This window comes from Delphinapterus leucas, chromosome 17 (assembly GCF_059928025.1).
Source record: "Delphinapterus leucas isolate spDelLeu-1000000601 "Yukka" chromosome 17, BTC_Dleu_Yukka2, whole genome shotgun sequence".
Lineage (NCBI taxonomy): Eukaryota > Metazoa > Chordata > Mammalia > Artiodactyla > Monodontidae > Delphinapterus > Delphinapterus leucas.
In genome coordinates, this window is record NC_143145.1 from 44676429 (window position 1) to 44693647 (window position 17219).

Below are 17219 nucleotides of genomic sequence, written 5' to 3' on the forward strand. Positions count from 1 at the left end.
AGGCAGATTTGCCACAAAGCTGATGAAACTTAAGTTTCAGGGCCCCTCCCTCATACAGATCCTTTCCAAGGTCCCAAAAGCTAGCCTAGCAAATTTGTATTTATAGTTTTATTTTCTGTAAAGAGAGCCTCAAAAGTATAATTTTCAGATTCCACAAACCTGGATCTTCCCCTCCTAAGAGGCAAATGCCACTGTGAATCTAAACCCATGCAGAGAGAGGGGTGTAAGAGAGCAGCATGTACAGAGGGAAATGAAAATGTTATTGTGTTGGTGGTTGCTTGAAATAAATGAGCTATCAGCTGTGCTATAACTGTTTGTTTGATGTAAAGATATTTGTTTTAATAGATATTTGATATACATAAGGTTTAAAGCATGTAGTGCTACTGATCCCTACATGCCATTTTCACAAATTCTTTCTGGAATGTTGTAAAAGTATCACTGAATTGATGAGTAATTGGGTAGAGAAACTTTAAAATTCCCTTGAGCTTAAAAATTTCATGACTGGTATAATAACATGGTGGTTATGCCCTGTGGCCCAGTCATTCCAAACCACTTGTAGTTCCTGGGAAATGTTATTTTGTCTGTTCTTTTCCTAGTACACGTGACAGAAACCTATTCGTTTCTTATACCAAGTTTCTTCTAACCACTTCTACCCCAGAGAACTGGCACTTTCTCTTTCATGCCCCTGTACCTATTACTAGTATATTACTTATAACACTTTACTGCTCTTAAATTTTATGTGTCTCAATTATATAGAACAAGGGTCATCAGACTGTAGCTCAGAGGCAAAATCCAGTTCACCATCTGTTTCTGTAAATATAGTTTTATTGGAAGACAGTCATATCAACACATTTATGTATTTTCTCGGGATGCTTTTGTGCTATATGTAGACAAAATTGAGTAGTTGTGACTGTGGCTTTATGGCCAACAAAGTTTAAAATATTTACTACCTGGCCCTTTACAGAAAAGAAGTTCACCAACTCCTGATATGAAGAATTCTTTGAGAGAAATTTACACGATGTATTCTTTCTCTATATCCTCAATATTTAGCAAGTTCCTGGAATAAAGGAGGTACTCAATACATATTGAGACAAACAATTTCATCACCATCATCCTTCTCATCCCATTGGACAGTTACATATCAGTGTACAATTTTCCAAAATGTTTAAAAATAATCAGAGGTGTTTCCAAAAAGGACAATGAAAGCCACTGAATTGGGGGGATTTGGGAGATTTTGGAGACTCAAAATTGAATAATTGAGTTAAGCATCATGGTCTCCAGAAAGCAAGAAGAATGTAAACAAAACAAGGATGAGGTCAAAACATGTGGGATGAGTAGAGCACCTTCAACTTTTCTCATTTTCTCTCTGTCTCTCTTTCTCTCTATCTCTGTCTCTGTCTCTCTCGTTTCCCTCAGAAATTCATAGATATATACACAAACACACACACTAAAAATTGATTTCAACCTATTTATCATCAGGAGAATAAAAGAAGAGAGGGAGAACTTAAAAAGAGGGTCTATGACCATTAACAAAAGACTTTCTAAATGATAATCTGGTGGATTTCATGATCAGATTTATGGTGATTTTTTTCCCAGAAACCCAGAAATAAAGCCTTCTATTTATCAAAAAATTATTCTATTTGGTATCCTGACTTTTGAAGAAATGCAGACACAGGTGCAAGAAACTTGTCAGTCTTTGCAGCCTGTTTGGCCATTTGGAATGCAAACAATAAAAAGAATGAAAATATAAACATCAACTGTATTTTGCTTTATTGAATTCACAATTCAAAAGCTCATAATGTCAACAATGTTGACATAATTAAATAAGATAATTAAAACAATTTTAGAATTAAAATACGCTGGCTTCTTTGATGATTACAAAGTTTATATCTTGGAAAGAGGGCAAAATAAATGGGGACTACTCTTTTTAAGCTTATAAATTACAAAGTTGAAAGTCAGTTTATGAATAAAAAGTCAGCACAAACTTTGAAGAAATTTATCTACTTCCCAAATACAGATGTATAGTACAGTTCTAACATTTATACATCAATATAAAAATTACAGTCAGCATTTAGGCCAAAGGTCTAAAGTTCCGAGTTTTAAGGGTGAACAGAGGCAAAATTATTCCTTAGAAATAATTATCCCTCTCTTGTTAAGTCTCCTTCTTACTCCTCAGTGATGGCTAAGAGGCTGTGGTAGATTATTTGCAAAAATGACCACAAATCTCTCTTCCTTAGACATGGGCCCCCTCGCAGTGTGACTTTGCCACTCTTCTCATGAGGAGGTGGGATCTAATTCCCTTACCTTGGAATCTGGACTGGCCTTGAGACTAGCATTGATTAATGGAATGTGGTGGAAGGAAAGCTGTATGACTTCCAAGTGTCTGTCTGAAAAGACCTTGCAGCTTCTGCCCTTACAGAAGCTGAGACCCCCATGCTGTGAAGATTCCAGAGACACAAGAACATGGAGAGAGAGTCCCAACTATTGCAACCATCCCAGCCACTTAGCCCGATCCTCCAACTGACTGAAGCCTCATGAGTGAGCTAGGCAAGAACAGCAAAAGGACTGCCCAGTTAACACAAGTAATAACTTGTTAAAGTTTTCAGCCACTATGGTTTGGGACTGGTTTGTTATGCTGCAACAAATAACTGATACAGGGGTCAAGACAATTTTAGAGACTACACAGGACTTACCACCATTTATCCAAAGACTATCCATGTGAGAGTGGTAGAAGCAGATGCAGCATTCATTTTTACAGTGTTCATGACATTTTTAAATGCCAAACTATCATTATCTTTATTGGAACAATGTTATATTTTTTGTTTATTAAAAAACCTAAAACCTAAATCATTTATGTCTTGAGACTTACTCAGAAAATCAATGTTACAATAAAATTCTTATTCCAACAAGTTTGCCCTCATTTGGAAAGTATTCTGAACATATCTTTTCGTGTGCTTAAAATCTAGTTATCTCCTTATTTTAATTTTCATTTCTTAAGTTGATTGGGAATCTCTTATCTTTTATATTTATAATTCATTTTTATTTCCCCAGAGTCAATTTTGACCACCATCAATTCCAAGGTCTCTGCTGGAGTGGTCTTAGAATGGAGGTGTGTGATAGTTCTGAAAGCAGGGGGAAAGTACCATTGGGGACTAGCAAGGGAGAAAAGAAGATAAGTAGATTCTGGGAACCAATTCTCAACCTTCTGAATTCTGATAAATTCCTTTCTTCAAGGACTGAATTCCTTTGGAATCCTTCTCTTTCACTTGCTAAACCTTCCAGGTCCTGACTTTGTTAGGACCTGGCCTATTCCTCTCAAGTAAAATTTGTCTTAATCAAAACGTGCTTCATCAAACATCCTACCTAAAGAGACTCAGCTAGGGAGACTCAGGCCTGAGAGATATGGTCCTGAGCAGACATCTTTTCAAGGACAGTAGTAACTGATAAGTCAGAGTACAAAATGATGGATATTGTATCTGACTTTTTTTCCTGCTATTTCAACATTGGATAAATAAATTCTGGCATGCTCACTGTGCCCCAACATTAAAATCAGTAAGAAAATCTTGTTCACTGCTGTCAAGAGATGAATTCAATTTGAATTTTAAGGTTTACCACTTCCATAGGGCTTTGGCTCACCTCTAGTTATAGCCTCTAGCTTGTTTCCTCTTCAGCCAGCTCCCTCCACCCCCAACACTACCACCAACCACCATTCCACATTTGGCTCTTTGAATAATCCATGACCATCACTCAGTCTCACATGTGGGAGGGGATAAGGCATGAACCAATCCTCCAGGCCCTGTGAGAACACTTCACAATTTTTGACTTCCTGTCATTGAGATTTATACAGCATCCTTGCTTCTGCTTGATCAAGAGTGTGTCCATATGTTTTCTATCTCCCACAGCCCATCAAGTCCCCAAATAATATAATAACTATCACTTCTGAGCATTTACTATGTGCAAGGCACTGTTCTGAGAGTTTTATAAGTACTCACTTTATAAATATTTACATCAGCATCGTTATTATCATAATGTCACCCTTAAGTTCTGTGACAATGTGTTTAGTAGCTATTCTTTATAATATGAAGCTACTTACAGCAATTTTCCTCTGCAAGGGGGCTTTACCTAAAATCCCAAATACTTATTACAAAAGCGTAAGAAATGTTTTTTCCCTCCCACAGCCTTTTAGAGAATCACAATACACATTAGCATGGTGAAAGTCTTGAGAAGTCTTATAGTTATTTTTCCAATTTATTTAATCTTATTTAACTCATTGCTTCCTAAACTTATTTACCATGGAAACTTTCTCCTTAGCCACTTAACAGTTTTGCAGACACATTTTGAAAATGGTAAATTCTATAAATATAATCAGCAAAACAGTGGGATTCTGATAACAATTTCTATTTCCTCTTCATGCAGAACTGGTGAAAACTCCTCAGCAGTATGGCAAAAAAATAGCTCATGTTCTGGTTCTATCTGGATCGTTCTCCATTTTTTATTTTTTAATATCCCACACTTTTCTAGATCTTTACTGGTCTATGACAGAAAGTCATTCTTTCATATGGAGGCCATTAATCTTAGTCATCATGTATAATTTATTAAAGGTTCATTTTAAGAACATGAACAAGAGGTGTCTTAAAGGTTCACTCCTTTTACTGCCCAGAGGTGGTTGGGCTCTGTTTCTGCGATATTGCATCTCTTTGTTCTAATTAGAGTGATCTATTTGTTATCTGCTCCTGGGTTCTGGGTGATCTTTTTTCTCTTTGTGATGCAGGGATGGTGTAGTCTTTAAATCTCCTTTTGGCAGGAAGCATAACTTTCTGATATAAATCTGAACTGGAAAATGTATCTCTCCTTAAGCAATGACATGCAGATACCAGAACACTTCCTTTTGAACACTTGCTTGTAACAACTAATAGAGGAGGGATAAGGGATGAGGTATCTACTCTCAATATTCCCAGTGATTTTTGTCTCTGTTTGAGGACAGAACACCCAGAAAACTTGCTATAAGTATGACATTTTCTCCATTGTCCGACAGTAATCTCATAGAAATAGGCCAGGCCAGGGGCTTCCCTGGTGGTGAGGTGGTTGAGAGTCCGCCTACCGATGCAGGGGACATGGGTTCGTGCCCCGGTCCGGGAAGATCCCACATGCCGCGGAGCGGCTAGGTCCGTGGGCCATGGCTGCTGAGCCTGCACGTCCAGAGCCTGTGCTCCGCAACGGGAGAGGCCACAGCAGTGAGAGGCCCGCGTACCGCAAAAAAAAAGAAAAACAAGAAATAGGCCAGGCCAATCTATCAAAACATTGGTGCATTACTGAAACAGTTAGGAAAAGAACCAAGGGAGCCACTACAAGTCCTTTGACAGATATAACTCCTGGCGTTTTAATCTTACTCTGTGGTTTTGGTGGCAGTCAATTTAAGGTCATTTTGATCCACTTAGTGCCAGGAATGGTTGTGCCTATATTGCATGTCTGAAGTAGCAGAAATTTCCTCAAGCAATATGAAATCAAAAAGGAAGGAATTTTTGTCATTCTGCAATAGTCTACTTGGGGTGCTCTTCTAAGAGAGCATTCTAAGGCAACATTGTCCAAAAGAAGTTTCTACAATATGGAAAATCTTCTATAATATTCATTCTTCAGTACAGTAGCTAACAGTCACATGTAGCTATTGAGCATATGAAATGTGGCAAGTGTATTGGAAAAAAATGAATTTTAAATTTCATTTATTTTTAATTAAATTTAAATTTGTATAGCCACATGTGGCTAGAGCTACTGTTTTGAACAGTGCAACTCTAAAACGCTTACAGCACAAGTAGTCAGTAGAACCATCAAATCAAAAACATCCATTACTTTTATTTTCCAAAATTAATAAAATTAAAGGAAAAACACAAATCAAAATCTGTAGTGTGCAATCCATGTTTCTGTTTATAGTAATGTTTATGTGTGAGTTGTCTCTGTGTGAGACATAGCAATTATAGGTCATCAAAAAGATAATCGGGAAGAGTAAGAAGATGGCGGAAGAGTAAGACGTGGAGATCACCTTCCTCCCCACAGATACACCAGAAATACATCTACACGTGGAACTGCTCCTATAGAACAACCACTGAACACTGGCAGAAGACCTCAGACCTCCCAAAAGGCAAGAAACTCCCCCACGTACCTGGGTAGGGCAAAAGAAAAAAGAAACAACAGAGACAAAAGAATAGGAATAGGACCTGCACCAGTGGGAGGGAGCTGTGAAGGAGGAAAGGTTTCCACACACTAGGAAGCCCCTTCGCAGGCAGAGACTGCAGGTGGCGGAGGGGGAGAGCTTTGAAGCCGCGAAGGAGAGCACAGCAACGGGGGTGCGGAAGGCAAAGTGGAGAGATTCCCTCACAGAGGATTGGTGCTGACTGGCACTCACCAGCCCGAGAGGCTTGTCTGCTCACTCGCCGGGGTGGGCGGGGCTGCGAGCTGAGGATCGGGCTTTAGTCGGAGCACAGGGAGAGGGCTGGGGTTGGTGGCGTGAACATAGCCTGAAGGGGTTAGTGCACCACGGCTAGCCGGGAGGGAGTCCGAGGAAAAGTTTGGACCTGCTGAAGAGGCAAGAGACTTTTTCTTCCCTCTTTGTTTCCTGGTGCGCGAGGAGAGGGGATTAAAAGTGCTGCATAAAGGAGCTCCAGAGACGGGCGCAAGCCGCAGCTAAAAGCACGGACCCCAGAGACGGGCATGAGAAGCTAAGGCTGCTGCTGCCGCCACCAAGAAACCTGTGTGCGAGCACAGGTCACTATCCACACCTCCCCTCCCAGGAGCCTGTGTAGCCCGCCACTGCCAGGGTCCCGGGATCCAGGGACAACTTCCCCGGGAGAATGCATGGCGCGCCTCAAGCTGGTGCAACGTCACGCCGGCCTCTGCCGCCGCAGGCTCACCCCACAACTGTACCCCTCCCTCTCACCGGCCTGAGTTAGCCAGAGCCCCCTAATCAGCTACTCCTTTAACCTCGTCCTGTCTGAGTGATGAACAGACGTCCTCCGGCGACCTACACGTAGAGGTCGGGCCAAATCCAAAGCTAAAACCCGGGAGCTGTGAGAACAAAGAAGAGAAAGGGAAATCTCTCCCAGCAGCCTCCGGAGCAGCAGATTAAATCTCCACAATCAACTTGATGTACCCTGCATCTGAGGAATACCTGAATAGACAACGAATCATCCCAAATTGAGGAGGCGGACTTTGGGAACAAGATAGATTATTTTTTCCCCTTTTTCTCTTTTTGTGAGTGTGTATGTGTATACTTCTGTGAGAGATTTTGTCTGTATAGCTTAGCCTTCACCATTTGTTCTAGGGTTCTGTCCATCTGTTGTTATTTTTTTTAACTTAAAAATTTTTTTTCTTAATAGTTATTTTTTTATTTTAATAACTTTATTATTTTATCTTATTTTATTTTATTTTATCCTCTTTCTTTCCTTCTTTCTTTCTTTCTTTCTACTTTTTCTCCTTTATTCTGAGCCGTGTGGATGAAAGGCTCTTGGAGCTCCAGCCAGGAGTCAGTGCTGTGCCTCTGAGATGGGAGAGCCAACTTCAGGACACTGGTCCACGAGAGACCTCCCAGCTCCACATAATACCAAATGGCGAAAATCTCCCAGAGATCTCCATCTCTGGTGAAGACCCAGCTTCACTCAACAACAAGCAAGCTACAGTGTTGGACACCCTATGCCAAACAACTAGCAAGACAGGAACACAGCCCCATCCATTAGCACAGAGGCTTCGTACAATCATAATAAGTCCACAGACACGCAAAAACACACCACCAGATGTGGACCTGCTCACCGGAAAGACAAGACACAGCCTCATCCACAAGAACACAGGCACTAGTCCCCTCCACCAGAAAGCCTACACAACCCACTGAACCAACCTTAGCCACTGGGGACAGACACCAAAAGCAATGGGAACTACAAACCTGCAGCCTGCAAAAAGGAGACCCCAAAAACAGTAAGATAAGCAAAATGAGAAGACAGAAAAGCACACAGCACATGGAGGAGCAAGGTAAAAACATGCCAGACCTAAAAAATGAAGAAGAAATAGGCAGTCTACCTGAAAAAGAATTCAGAATAATGATAATAAAGATGATACAAAATCTTAGAAATAGAATAAAGAAAATGCAAGAAACATTTAACAGGGACCTAGAAGAACTAAAGAGGAAACAAGCAACGATGAACAACACAATAAATGAAATTAAAAATACTCTAGAAGGGATCAATAGCAGAATAATGGAGGCAGAAGAATGGATAAGTGACCTGGAAGATAAAATAGTGGAAATAATTACTGCAGAGCAGAATAAAGAAAAAGAACGAAAAGAACTGAGGACAGTCTCAGAGACCTCTGGGAAAACATTAAACTCACCAACATTTGAATTATAAGGGTCTCAGAAGAAGAAGAGGAAAAGAAAGGGACTGAGAAAATATTTGAAGAGATTATAGTTGAAAACTTCCCTATTATTAGAAAGGAAATAATTAATCAAGTCCAGGAAGCACAGAGAGTCCCATACAGGATAAATCGAAGGAGAAACATGCCAAGACACATATTAATCAAACTATCAAAAATTAAATACAAAGAAAATATATTAAAAGCAGCAAGGGAAAACAACAAATAACACACAAGGGAATCCCCATAAGGTTAACAGCTGATCTTTCAGCAGAAACTCTGCAAGGCAGAAGGGACTGGCAGGACATATTTAAAGTGATGAAACAGAAAAACCTACAACCAAGATTACTCTACCCAGCAAGGATCTAATTCAGATTTGATGGAGAAATTAAACACTTTACAGACAAGGAAAAGCTGAGAGAGTTCAGCACCACCAAACCAGCTTTACAAAAAATGCTAAAGGAACTCTTCTAGACAGAAAACACAAGAGAAGGAAAAGACCTACAATAACAAGCCCAAAACAATTAAGAAAATGGGAACAGGAACATACATATCGATAATTACCTTAAATGTAAATGCATTAAATGCTCCCAACAAAAGACACAGACTGGCTGAATGGATACAAAAACAAGACTCATATATATGCTGTCTACAAGAGACCCACTTCAGACCGAGGGACACAGACAGACAGAAAGTAAGGGGATGGAAAAAGATATTCCATGCAAATGGAAATCAAAAGAAAGCTGGAGTAGCAATTCTCATATCAGAAAAAATAGACTTTAAAATAAAGACTATTACAAGAGACCAAGAAGGACACTACATAATGATCAAGGGATCTATCCAAGAAGAAGATATAACAATTGCAAATATTTATGCACCCAACATAGGAGCACCTCAACACATAAGGCAAATACTAACAGCCATAAAAGGGGAAATCGACAGTAACACATTCATAGTAGGGGACTTTAACACCCCACTTTCACCAATGGACAGATCATCCAAAATGAAAGTAAATAAGGAAACTCAAGCTTTAAATAATACATTAAACAAGATGGACTTAATTGATATTTATATGACATTCCATCCAAAACCAACAGAATACACATTTTTCTCAAGGGCTCATGGAACATTCTCGAGGATAGATCATATCTTGGGTCACAAATCAAGCCTTGGTAAATTTAGGAAAATTGAAATTGTATCAAGTATCTTTTCCGACCACAATGCTATGGGACTAGATATCAATTACAAGAAAAGATCTGTAAAAAATACAAACACATGGAGGCTAAACAATACACTACTTAATAATGAAGTGATCACTGAAGAAATCAAAAAAATACCTAGAAACAAATGACAATGGAGACACAATGACCCAAAACCTATGGGATGCAGCAAAAGCAGTTCTAAGAGGGAAGTTTATAGCTACACAATCCTACCTTAAGAAACAGGAAACATCTTGAATAAACAACCTAACCTTGCACCTAAAGCAATTAGAGAAAGAAGAACAAAAAAACCCCAAAGTTAGCAGAAGGAAAGAAATCATAAAGATCAGATCAGAAATAAATGAAAAAGAAGTGAAGGAAACAATAGCAAAGATCAATAAAACCAAAAGCTGGTTCTTTGATAAGATAAACAAAATTGATAAACCATTAGCCAGACTTATCAAGAAAAAAAGGGAGAGGACTCAAATCAATAGAATTAGAAACGAAAAAGGAGAAGTAACAACTGACACTGCAGAAATACAAAAGATCATGAGAGATTACTACAAGCAACTCTATGCCAATAAAATGGACAACCTGCAAGAAATGGACAAATTCTTAGAAACACACAACCTGCCAAGACTGAATCAGGAAGAAATAGAAAATATGAACTGATAAATCACAAGCACTGAAATTGAAACTGTGATTAAAAATCTTCCAACAAACAAAAGCCCAGGACCAGATGGCTTCACAGGCGAATTCTATCAAACATTTAGTGAAGAGCTAAAACCTATCCTTCTCAAACTCTGCTAAAATATAGCAGAGGGAGGAATACTCCCAAAGTCATTCTATGAGACCACCATGACCCTGATACCAAAACCAGATAAAGATGTCAAAAAGAAAGAAAACTACAGGCCAATATCACTGATGAACATAGATGCAGAAATCCTCAACAAAATACTAGCAAACAGAATCCAACAGCACATTAAAAGGATTATACAACATGTTCAAGTGGGGTTTATCTCAGGAATGCAAGGATTCTTCAATATACACAAATCAATCAATGTGATACACCATATTAACAAATTGAAGGAGAAAAACCAAATAATAATCTCAATAGATGCAGAGAAAGCTTTCAACAAAATTCAAGACCCATTTATGATAAAAACACTACAGAAAGTAGGCATAGAGGGAACTTTCCTCAACTTAATAAAGGTCATATATGACAAACCCACAGCCAACATCGTCCTCAATGGTGAAAAACTGAAACCACTCCCACTAAGATCAGGAACAAGACAAGGTTGCCCACTCTAGCCACTCTTATTCAACATAGTTTTGGAAGTTTTAGCCACAGCATTCAGAGAAGAAAAAGAAATAAAAGGAATCCAAATCAGAAAAGAAGAAGTAAAGCTGTCACTGTTTGCAGATGACATGATAATATACACAGAAAATCCTAAAGACGCTACCAGAAAACTACTAGAGCTAATCAATGAATTTGGTAAAGTAGCAGGATACAAAATTAATGCACAGAAATCTCTGGCATTCCTATACACTAATGATGAAAAATCTGAAAGTGAAATTAAGAAAACACTCCCATTTACCATTGCAACAAAAAGAATAAAATATCTAGGAATAAACCTACCTAAGGAGACAAAAGACCTGTATGCAGAAAATTATAAGACACTGATGAAAGAAATTAAAGATGATACAAATAGAGGGAGAGATATACCATGTTCTTGGATTGGAAGAATCAACATTTTGAAAATGACTCTACTACCCAAAGCAAGCTACAGATTCAATGCAATCCCTATCAAACTACCACTGGCATTTTTCACAGAACTAGAACAAAAAATGTCACAATTTGTATGGAAACAGAAAAGACACCATATAGCCAAAGCAATCTTGAGGAACATAAACGGAGCTGGAGGAATCAGGGTCCCTGAGTTCGGACTATACTACAAAGCTGCAGTAATCAAGACAGTGTGGTACTGGCACAGAAACAGAAATATAGATCAATGGAACAGGATAGAAATCCCAGAGATAAACCCACCCACATATGGTCACCTTATCTTTGATAAAGGAGGCAAGAATATACAGTGGAGAAAAGACAGTACCTTCAATAAGTGGTGCTGGGAAAACTGGACAGATACATGTAAAAGAATGAAATTAGAACACTCCTTAACACCATGTACAAAAATAAACTCAAAATGGATTAAAGACCTAAATGTAAGACCAGACACTACCAAACTCTTAGAGGAAAACATAGGCAGAACACTCTTTGACATAAAACACAGCAAGATCTTTTTTGACCCACCTCCTAGAGGAACGGAAATAAAAACAAATATAAACAAATAGGACCTAATGAAACTTAAAAGCTTTTGTACAGCAAAGGAAACCATAAACAAGACGAAAAGACAACCCTCAGAATGGGAGAAAATATTTGCAAATGAAGCAACTGACAAAGGATTAATCTCCAAAATTTACAAGCAGCTCATGCAGCTCAATAACAAAAAAGCAACAACCCAATCCAAAAATGGGCAGAAGACCTAAATAGACATTTCTCCAAAGATATACAGATTGCAAACAAACACATGAAAGAATTCTCAACATTATTAATCATTAGAGAAATGCCAATCAAAAGTACAATGAGATATCATCTCACACTGGTCACAGTGGCCATCATCAAAAAATCTACAAACAACAAATGCTGGAGAGGGTGTGGAGAAAAGGGAACACTCTTGCACTGCTTGTGGGAATGTAAATTGATAGAGCCACTATGGAGAACAGTATGGAGGTTCCTTAAAAAACTGAAAATAGAAGTACTATATGACTCAGCAATCCCACTACTGGGCATATTCCCTGAGAAAACCATAATTCAAAAATAGTCATGTACCAAAAGGTTCATTGCAGCTCTATTTACAATAGCCAGGAGGTGGAAGCAACCTAAGTGTCCATCAACAGATGAATGGATAGAGAAGATGTGGCACATATATACAATGGAATATTACTCAGCCATAAAAAGAAACAAAATTGAGTTATTTGTAGTGAGGTGGATGGACCTAGAGTCTGTCATACAGAGTGAAGTAAGTCAGAAAGAGAAAAACAAATACTGTATACTAACACATATATATGGAATCTAAGAAAAAAAAAAAAAGAAGTCATGAAGAACCTAGGGTAAGATGGGAATGGAGACGCAGACCTACTATAGAATGGACTTGAGAATGTGCGGAGGAGGAAGGGTAGGGTGTGACAAAGTGAGAAAGTGGCATGGACATATATACACTACCAAACATAGAATAGGTAGCTAGTGGGAAGCAGCCGCATAGCACAGGGAGATCAGCTCAGTGCTTTGTGACCACCTAGAGGGTTGGGATAGGGAGGGTGGGAGGGAGGGAGATGCAAAAGGGAAGAAATATGGGAACATGTGTATATGTATAACTGATTCACTCTGTTATAAAGCAGAAACTAACACACCATTGTAAAGCAATTATACTCCAATAAAGATGCTAAAAAAAAAAAAGTGTATCTAGTAGGCATCATGCCTGGTACTAGGTACAGGAGAAAATAGGAGACATCAAGCTAAACAAAGTTGTGAAGAGCAACTTATAGCATCTGGGATGAATTGGGCATGAAATAAGAAACAAAACAATTAAGCAAAATTGTAATTAACTCACTAAAGGAAAATGTTACATACTAAAAAGCAAAATGTTTAAATGATTTGGGGTTTCATTCACTGACCATAAAACAAAAAATGAAAACATAGAGTTAGTGAAAAGAAAGTCTAAATTCTGGATTTGTTTTGTGAGGATCTCCTGTCCTTGTTCTTACGTCCTTCCAAATAAAGTTCAACATCCAGATCTTGAATGAATGTTTCTGGATCCTAGAGGGTCCAGAAGTCAACGCATTCAACAAAAATAAGGTCTTCCCAAACACTCCTGAAACTTAACTTTAGCCTGGTTTGACTCAGGTTTAACTTTCAGTCATTTGTTTTCTTGTAACTTTAGCATGCTGCAAAACAAAATTGAAATGTCAATAAAAAACATACATTGCCAAATACATTGGAACATTAAAAAGGTCACAGGGGAGAATTTGACAACTAGTGATAAAGTTAAATTTGAAGTACATAAGTACATAAATTGGCTGATGTAAGTATAATTTACTTGTCAATATGACAGTCCTTAAAAAGATCACAAAATCAGGAGGTTATAAACTATTACACTAAGGTTGAGTTATAATATTCTTTCTAGACATTAGAGTAAATTGAACTGAATGAAGCAAAGAAATGTACAATGTGGATTAGGGAGAGGGATGGACTGGGAATTTGGGGTTGGTAGATGCAAACTATTACATTTAGAATGGATAAGCAACAAGGTCCTACTGTATAGGACAGGGAACTATTTCTAATCTCCTAGGATAAACCATAATGGAAAAGAATATTTTTTAAAAGGTCTATGTGTGTAAAACTGAGTCACTTTGCTGTACAGCAGAGACTGGCACAACATTGTAAATCAGTTATACTTCAATTAAAAAAAAGAGAAATGTACGGATGTGAAAAAAAAAAAAGATGAAGAAAAAGTAAAATGTAATACAGGAAGAATAAGCTAGTTGAAAATATCAAAGCAAAATAGCCAGACTGCAGCGAGAAATGAATTCTTTGGTGTGATGTATCCATTATCTGATTTTGGATTTAAATACAAAGTAAAAATATGAAAAAAGCTTTGACATCATAATGTATTCTCTTTGCAGATATCTGAATTGATTCTTACATGATATGATAAATATCTGTGAATAAAAAACCCACATGGCTTCTAGTTTTATCTCCTCAGCCAGTTATTAACGAATCTTTTCTAAAGTCCAACATTAAATGGATACCAAAAAACCTAGCTTCATTTATTTTACTCTGAATGACATTTAATAACTTTAAAGTTTTTTTAACATGAAGACTTTTCTTATACTTTTGTTTAAATGCTATTTGATTTTACTTTATCTTATTAAAAGCCCTTAGTACACCCTTAATGTGTCTATGTATTTTTTGCCTTCTTTTTAAGTGATTTATTGAGTTGATTTTTCTTTTTTTTTTCTTTTTTGTATTGAAGTAGAGTTAACTGCCCATCTGCCAATCTTATATTAGTTTTGGGTGTACAAAGCTGTGATTCCATACTTTTATAGATTATGAAAAATACAAAGTTATTACCCTATTACTGTGTGCTTTGCACTATATCCTTCTGACTTATTTATTTTATAACTGATAGGTTGAAATTCTTAGACCCTTCACCGATTTCACACATCTGCTCACCCATTACCCTCTGGCAACTACTAGATTGTTCTCTGTGTCTGTGAATCTCTTTCTGTTTTATTATATTTGTTTGTTTTCTTTTTCAATTTCCACATATAAATGAAAACATACAGTATTTGTCTTTCTCTGTGTGACTTATTTCACATAAATAAGGCCCTTTAGGCCCATCCGTGTTGTCAAAAATGGTAAACTTTCATTATTTTTTATGGCTAATAATAACCACATCTTCTTTATTTATTCATCTATCAATGGACACTTAGGTTGCATCCATATTGTGGCTATTGTATTGAATAAATATTGCTAAAATGAACATAGGAGTGCATTACCTTTTCAAATTAGTGTTTTCATTTTTCAGGTAAATACCCAGGAGTGGAATTCCTGGTTTGTATGGCAGTTCTATTTCTTTGTTTGTTTGTTTCAACTGTCACCTTATTGCAAGATGGTTGAATTAATTAAAAATTTAAACTATAACTTGATAATCTTTAGTCCAGTACCAAATTTTATTCAAAGCAAACTGCTTATTCAGAAGTGATCATGGAACAATTCAATGCAGAGCAAGAAGGATGAGAGAAACATCTTACTGGCCAATAGACTGTTTTATTTCTCGCATTATATGAAACTCAAACTTTTCATTTTTAAGAAAGGTCAACTCTAACTTCAGTAGACAGCGATATACAAAGATTCTGTCACATAGGCTAGTTTCCATTTAGTCAATCAACTATTTCTAGCTCTCTCAGTTGGGATAGATGCATTTACAGAACTGGCTGTGCTTTAGCCTTCTTTGCGAGCAGCTTTAGATGTGCAATGCACTTGTCAATTGTCTCCTTCTCCTCCTGTGCATAGATGCTCTGCACCACATGCTTCTCCACCCAGCCTATCATGTGCTCTTGTTCCTTTTGACGCATCATAGTCTGCACAGAGATACGATAGTCCAAGCGCTTCTTTATCTCCTTGTATACTCTATGCAACCGTTCCCATTAAGTAACCTCCAAGGCCATAGCAATGTTATTCCTTTGGACATCAAAAAGGTAATGGAGCTTTTGAACCAGTTCCTGCTGTGACTTCTTCAGATCAATCGCATCCTGGATTTGTTTGATGAAAGACTGTTTTGCCTCTTCCAGTTGGGCAATTTTTTGCTCATTGAGTTTATCAGCAAATTCCCCAATAGAGGCACCATATTTTTTAACTACATAGACAAGCAATCCTATTGTTGATATGGTGGAGAAAGTCTCTGGAGTTATCACGTATATTTCTTTGCAGAGTAAATATAAGATAAGCCCAGTTCTGAGCACATAGGTTACTGTTACACCAGTTTCAGGATAAAGGAACTGGAAGAACTCCTCAGGTATCAGCCCAAAATGAACTTTTTCTCCATATTCAGGAAGAGGTGGTACAGAGGCAAGACTTGGCGGCCCTGTATGAAAGATCCTTGTTGCCTGCAATACCCCTGGACTGAGGAGGGCTGCACTCTTCAGAGAGGGGCCTGCTGCAGTGGCAGCAGAAAGTACCACTGGGTAGCATCTACACAGCAGTCTTGGTGCCCCAGTAGCAGTTCTATTATTAATTTTTGAGGAAACTCCATAATGTTTTCACAATTGAGTATGATGTTAGCTGTAGGGTTGTCATAAGTGGACTTTATCATATTGATGTATGTTCCCTCTATACAATTTTTGTTGAGAGGTTTTTTTTTTATCATGAAGGGATGTTGAATTTTATCAAATGCTTTTTCTGCATTTATTTAGATGATCATGTGATTTTTATCCTTTGCTTTGTTAATATGGTGTATTGCATTGATTAATTTGTGGATATTGCACCATCCTTGCATCTCTGAAATAAATCCCAGTCGGTGACGTATGAATCTTTTAATGTATTGTTGAATTTTGTTTGTTAATATTTTGTTGAAAATGTTTGCATCTATGTTCATCGGGTATACTGGCCTGTGATTTCTTTCTTTTTTTTTGGTAGGGTCTTTGGTTTTATTATCAAGGTAATGCTGGATTTGTAGAATGAATTTGGGACTTCCCTGGTGGTGCAGTGGTTAAGAATCCATCTGCCAGTGCAGGGGGCATGGCTTTGAGCCCTGGTCCTGGAAGATCTCACATGCTGTGGAGCAACTAAGCCTGTGTGCCACAACTACTGAGCCTCTGCTCTAGAGCCCATGAACCATAACTACTGAGCCTGTGTGCCACAAATACTGAAGACAGTGGTCCTAGCACCCTTGCTCCACAATAAGAGAAGCCACATGATGAGAAGCCCTCACACCACAACAAAGAGTAGCCCCCACTCGCCACAACTAGAGAAAGCCCCTGTGCAGCAACAAAGACCCAAAGCAG

General features: G+C 38.0%; 1 pseudogene; it reads right to left on the reverse strand.

Moving 5' to 3' along the window:
- Positions 1-13637: 13637 nt before the first annotated feature.
- LOC149746949 (ATP synthase peripheral stalk subunit b, mitochondrial pseudogene) lies at positions 13638-16469 on the reverse strand (annotated as a pseudogene).
- Between the last annotated feature and the right edge of the window lie 750 nt (positions 16470-17219).